Here is a 6439-nt window from a genome sequence, read left to right on the forward strand (position 1 = left end):
GGCCCTCTGCTTAAAAAGTTTGAAGACCCCGGGTCTAGCCTATGCTACATATGAAGGAAGAATCACATGAAATGTGGAGGTATAGTATGCGTGACTCCTGCCTTGAAAGCCATACAAGGAAAAAGGATTGAAGGGTCTTAGTAGATCGCAAGGTAAACATGAGTCAACAGTGTGATATGATGTCCCAAAAAAAAAAAAAAAGCCAAGGCAATTCTAGGCTGCATCTACAGGAGCATAGTACCCAGATTAAGGGAAGTAATAGTGTCACTCTATTCTTTTGTTACATTTTGCCTGCAATATTGTGTCGAAGAATGCTATTAACAAGCCGGGAGGTGTGAAGAACAACTTAGAAAGTTGGGTATGCTTGGAGAAGACTAAGTGGCATAATGGTCAACTTTAAAAATCTGAAGAGATGCCACATAGGATGTTGACTGTGCTTCTTTTCTGCTGCTACAGAGACTAAGGGCCCATCCAGACAGAGCCTTTATTGCGGGAACTCCCGCGATAAAGGAGGGGCTGTCCAAACAATGTTGTGGACAGTCCCGCATGAAGGTTTTCCAAGAATAGAGTGACACAAACCACAAAGAATGGAGTGACCCAAACCAGGAAAACCCTGGTTTGTAGCAAACTAGTTTGATAGTGCATTTATTCTGCGCCCCTTGATACCTTAGAAAACTAAACAAAACTTACGTGCCCTCCATTTGAAGCCCTGGCGGGCTCTCCTGATGCATAGAAATGATGCGCCAGGAGAGTAGGGGGGGAGGGGGAGAGAGGAAAATTGCTCCCTCCTGCTCTCCTGGCAAATCATTTCTACACACCAGGAGAGCCTGCAGGGCTTCAAATGGTGGGGACATAAGGGTGTGCTTTTTGGGGTGGGTATGGACAGGCAATGTCCAGTCTCGATAAAATAGTAAAGAGTAGAGACATCAGACTGGCAACAAAGATCCGCCTAGTCAAAGCCATGGTATTCCCTGTAGTAACCTACGGATGTGAGAGTTGGACCTTAGGGAAGGCCGAGCGAAGGAAGAGCGATGCTTTTGAGCTGTGGTATTGGAGGAAAGTTCTGAGAATGCCTTGTACTGCGAGAAGATCCAACCAGTCCATCCTCCAGGAAATAAAGCCCGACTGCTCACTGGAGGGAAGGATACTAGAGACAAAGTTGAAGTACTTTGGCCACATCATGAGGAGACAGGAAAGCCTAGAGAAGACAATTATGCTGGGGAAAGTGGAAGGCAAAAGGAAGAGGGGCCGACCAAGGGCAAGATGGATGGATGGCATCCTTGAAGTGACTGGACTGACCTTGAAGGAGCTGGGGGTGGTGACGGCCGACAGGGAGCTCTGGCATGGACTGGTCCATGAGGTCACGAAGAGTCGGAGACGACTGAACGAATGAACAACAACAACAACATGGACAGGCCCGCAGAAACATCCGCATTTAAAAAACGTGAATGCTTCTGGGACAAGGGCCTGTCTGGATCTGGCCTAGGACACAACTCAATGGATTCAATTACAAGAAAAGAGAGAATTCAATATCAGGTTTAAATTTTTTACTGCCTTGGTGAATAGTCTCCATTTCCATCTTTGAGAAAATAACATCTCTCCACTTTGAAGAAGTACTTATATGATGAACAAACATGGCATGAAAGCTACAGCCCTTTCCTGATAGTGGACTCATGTATTCAGAATTTATGCACAGAGGCTCTGAATTCTTTAAGTGTAATGGGAAATATACCTGATTAGATGACACTGGCCAACATACATTTTGGTGCCTCAAATGTTAGACCTGTTTCTGTATATATTTGATCTGCTAGGTCTAAAAATTGCACCGGTTTTCTTCTATCAGCTCTAGTTTTTGAGATACATATACTATCTACCAGTCACAATCTGTATGCCCATGGAAAATCATATCAGCTCTAGTTTTGAGATACATATACTCATAACATCTATCAGTCACAGTCTGATAACCATATCTAAAGAAACTCATGCTGATGCAGTCTATTGAATGCAGTTTTCTGTATCTGTGCCTGAATCAACCCCAAAAACAGGCCTAAAAACACAGATACTAAGAATTGTTTTGTTGAGATGTGTAATCGCTTAGTTAAAATTTAAATGTTTCATGTCGCTTCATTAGAAAAATAAAATAAAATGCATACTCTTAGAGCTAAACAATTCGGTTCAAACAAAATGCCACAAAAAGTGTGCAAGCCTCAAAACTCGCCAGCCAAAATTGAAAAAGATTAGAAAGCTTGACATTTTGTTTGGGAACTGTCAAAACTGCTTTTGAATATACCTTGCCTTAGAAGACCCTAGGAAATTCATGGTTCACCATAAGTCAACAGGTGACTTGCAAGTTCACATACAGTGTTGTAACTTGATGCCCCATTAAACTGCCTTCTAAGGCTGCATCTACCCTGCAGAATGTTGACCACATCAGATGGGGTGAATTAAGCACTCTTTTTATGATAAAAGTTGTTAGTGGAGTTTGATAACACACTACTTGCCATAGCTCAATGCTATAGAGGAGCCCCCAGTGGCACAGTGGGTTAAACTCTTGTGCCAGATTGAAAAGGAACAGGTCACAGGTTCGAATCCAGGGAGAGCATGGATGAGTTCCCTCTGCCAGCTCCTGCTCCCCATGCAGGGACATGATAGAAGCCTCCCACAAGGATGGTAAAACATCAAAATCATCCTGGCATCCCCTGGGCAACGTCCTTGCACACAACCAATTCTCTCATACCAGAAGCAACTTGCAGTTTCTCAAGTTGCTCCTGACATGCAAAGTCACCCAGTGAGTCTTCATGGCTGAGCAGGGATTCAACTTTTGGGGCCCTTCCAGACAGCCCTATACCCCAGAATATCAATCCAGAAAATCCCACAATATCTGCTTTGAACTGAGTTATCAGAGTCCACACTCAGATAATTTTTGTTCTTGGATTATAAATGTCATTTCTGAATTAGCTCTATTCTAAAAACATGGGGAAAGTTTATTAGACTACAAGAAACTGGTTTTGCGAGACATCCTGCAGCATTTTGCTAGTTTTGCTAACTACTAAACATGAAATAGCGCCATAAAACCAGGAAGTTTTTCAAATTTTGTTACTGTATGTGATAGGCTCAATCAGTGCCTGATTTAAAAGCACAGGGTCACATTTTAAAAAAAGATTTTGCCTATGGGTACAATTCTAAATTTGAAGGTGTTGCCCCACCCCAGCCATTCCACAGATACATAAACCCTTTGTCCTAATTCCAACAGACCTCACTACCTCTGAGGATGCTTGCCATAGATGCAAGCGAAACGTCAGGAGAAATGCCTCTAGAACATGGCCCTATAGCCCGAAAAAACCCACAAGAACCTAGTGATTCCAGCCATGAAAGCCTTCGACAATACATTGAAGGTGTTCTGTTTGAGTGATTTCAGCTACAATATAGTTAAAGTCTATGGGAGTGTTCCACAAAAGAGGTAGTGGGCAATCTTGTAAACGGCTAATCTTCCCAACCCAAAAGCATTGCTTCCCATGTCAGTGTGCTGGAAGAAGCAAAGACCACCAGCATTGAAGCAATGCTCCTCTGCCATCAATTCCGCTGGACTGGCCATGTTATTCGAATGCCCGATCACAGTCTCCCAAAGCAGTTACTCTATTCCGAACTCAAGATCGAGAAATGGAATGTTGGTGGACAGGAAAAGAGATATAAAGATGAACTTAAAGCCAACCTTAAAAATTGTGGCATAGACACCAAGAACCGGGATGCCCTGTCTCTTGAGCGCTCTAACTGGGGGTCAGCTGTGACCGGAACTCAAAGAAGCACGAACAAAAGGCAAAAGGGAGAAAATATATTGTCAAAGGCTTTCATGGCCAGAATCACTGGGTTGTTGTAGGTTTTTTTGGGCTATATGGTCATGTTATAGAGGCATTCTCTCCTGACGTTTCACCTGCATCTATGGCAAGCATCCTCAGAGGTAGTGAGGTCTGTTGGAATTGGGTTTATATATCTGTGGGATGTACAGGCCATCAAATGCTAATCAAGGTGATTAGTTCCAACAGACAAGAGTTCTTTGTCCCACCCTGGACATTCCAGATATATAAACCCACTTCCAACAGAGCTCACTACCTCTGAAGATGCTTGCCATATATGCCTTTAGAACATGGCCATATAGCCCAAAAAAACCCCTACAACAACCCAAAAGAGAGAATTTGGACTGGGACTGTCTTCCACCTGAAAACCAGATGTCCTCACTGCAGAAGATGCAGATCAAAAATAGGGCTTCACAGCCACCTAAGGACCCACCACCAAGACACCACATCTGGAAGACAATCATCCTCATGCTATGAGGGATTGCCTAAGCTTAGAAAAAAGCTTTACATTTATGCAATGCTTTTGACACAAAATAATAATAAAGTGGGAATAAGACTAACATGAGCTGTGCAACAAGTTTCAAACTCAACAGCTAGTTAGGAAGTGGAAGTTATTTGAATCTGCGTCTGGTATTTCAGCCTTGCCTCCCCCACCACTCTTTATAGCCTTCAAATTTGGGGGAGAAAGTGGGTGCATGCCTTTTCAAATTCAACACTATTAACTTCCAAGACAGGTAACATTTTGCCATGATTTGATTCAGATTAAACTGATCCAACTAATAAAGTTTAGACAATTAAAAATATTTCAATGGCAGTAACCTTTTGTTTACATCAGGAGTTTGACTTCGGCACACACAAAGGCCACCAGTTTGAAGATGATGCTTTATACAATTATACTGATATTCAAACCAATGGGAACCACCTCACTGCAAAAAACCAAAATATGCCTGGATATGTAGACAAAGATGGATCCATGTAGAAATGGAATGAAGTTGCTTTATGGATTGTAGATTTGCCAAGAATAAAAGTATTCCAAATAAAAGAATCAGAAAATTATTTCAATATTGGGCTTGGCTTTTTCTAAGACAGCCAGTGGTAAATCCCTACAAGGGGCCCTTCCACACAGCCTATAACCCAGAATATCAAGGCAGAAAATCACAATAAAGCTTCTAGAACTTGGCCGTACAGCCCTACAACAACCCAATCCCACAATATCTGCCTTGACCTGGATTATCTGAGTCCAGGAGCTCCTGGTGGTGCAGTCACAGGTTTGAATCTTGTGGATGAGCTCCCTCTATCAGCTCCAGCTCCTTGTGCAGGGACATGAGAGATGCCTCCCACAAGGATGGTAAAAACATCCAAACATCCAGACATTCCCTGGGCAACATTCTTGCAGACGGCTAATTCTCTCACACCAGAAGTGACTTGCAGTTTCTCAAATCGCTCCTGACATGAAACAAAATTCCAAGTCCACACTGCCATATATTCCAGTTCAAAGCAGATATTGTGAGATTTCCTGCCTTGATATTCCGAGTTATATGGCTGTGTGGAAAGGCCCCAAGTCATGAAATGCTCCCTCTTAGCTCAGAAGAAGGAAATGGCCAAGGTGGGGATTGACTGCAATACCTATTACTGAGTTGCTGTAAGTTTTATGGGCTGTATGACCATGTTCCAGAAGAATCTCTCTCCTTTCGCCTGCATCTATGGCAAGCATCCTCAGAGATTGTGAGGTCTGTTGGAAACTAGGCAAATGAGGTATATATATTGTTGGCTGTGGCTGGGACCTCACAACCTCTGAGGAAGGCTGCCATAGATGAAGGCAAAACATCAGAAGAGAATGCTTCTGGAACATTGGCATACAATCTGAAAAACTCACAGCAACCCAGTGATTCGAGCCATGAAAGCCTTCGACAACACAATACCCATTACCATTACAGGAGAATAAGTGGAACTATGTTGGGATTTTATACTAAAACACTTCCCAAATCCCCATATATACAGGAGCCCACGCACAAAAAGATTTTTCTCTTTGCCAATTCCTCTTTAGGAATAGCAACTTTGTTACTTAGATGCAGTGATAACAAGATGAGTAGCTGTGAGATTTGTATTTATTTCTTGCAACAATATATTACACAACACTTAAAAGACAGTACATAATCTTTATACATTTAAATTATATGTGTTACATGCATTGAACTAAAATTATCCACATTACACTTAAAAAGGCTTAACAGTGAAATTGAGGAATTGGAAAAGTGAACAGTGAAATAGGTTGCATTGATAATAAAGAATGGATGTAGTTTGAGACAGCTTTAAATGACATGGTTCAATGCAAAGATATCCTTGTGAGTTGTAGTTTGGCAAGACACAGGCACTATTTGGCAAATAAGGCTAAAGAGCTTGTAAAACCAGCTTCCATGATAATAATAATAATAATAATAATAATAATAATAATAAAAACTTTATTTATACCCCGCCACCATCTTCCCAAGGGGACTCGGAGAGGCTTACATGAGGCCAGGCCCAACAGTACATCAATAAAAACAAAGCAATAAGCAAATAAAACAATACAATTAATATAACTC

This window comes from Anolis sagrei, chromosome 2 (assembly GCF_037176765.1).
Source record: "Anolis sagrei isolate rAnoSag1 chromosome 2, rAnoSag1.mat, whole genome shotgun sequence".
NCBI lineage: Eukaryota > Metazoa > Chordata > Lepidosauria > Squamata > Dactyloidae > Anolis > Anolis sagrei.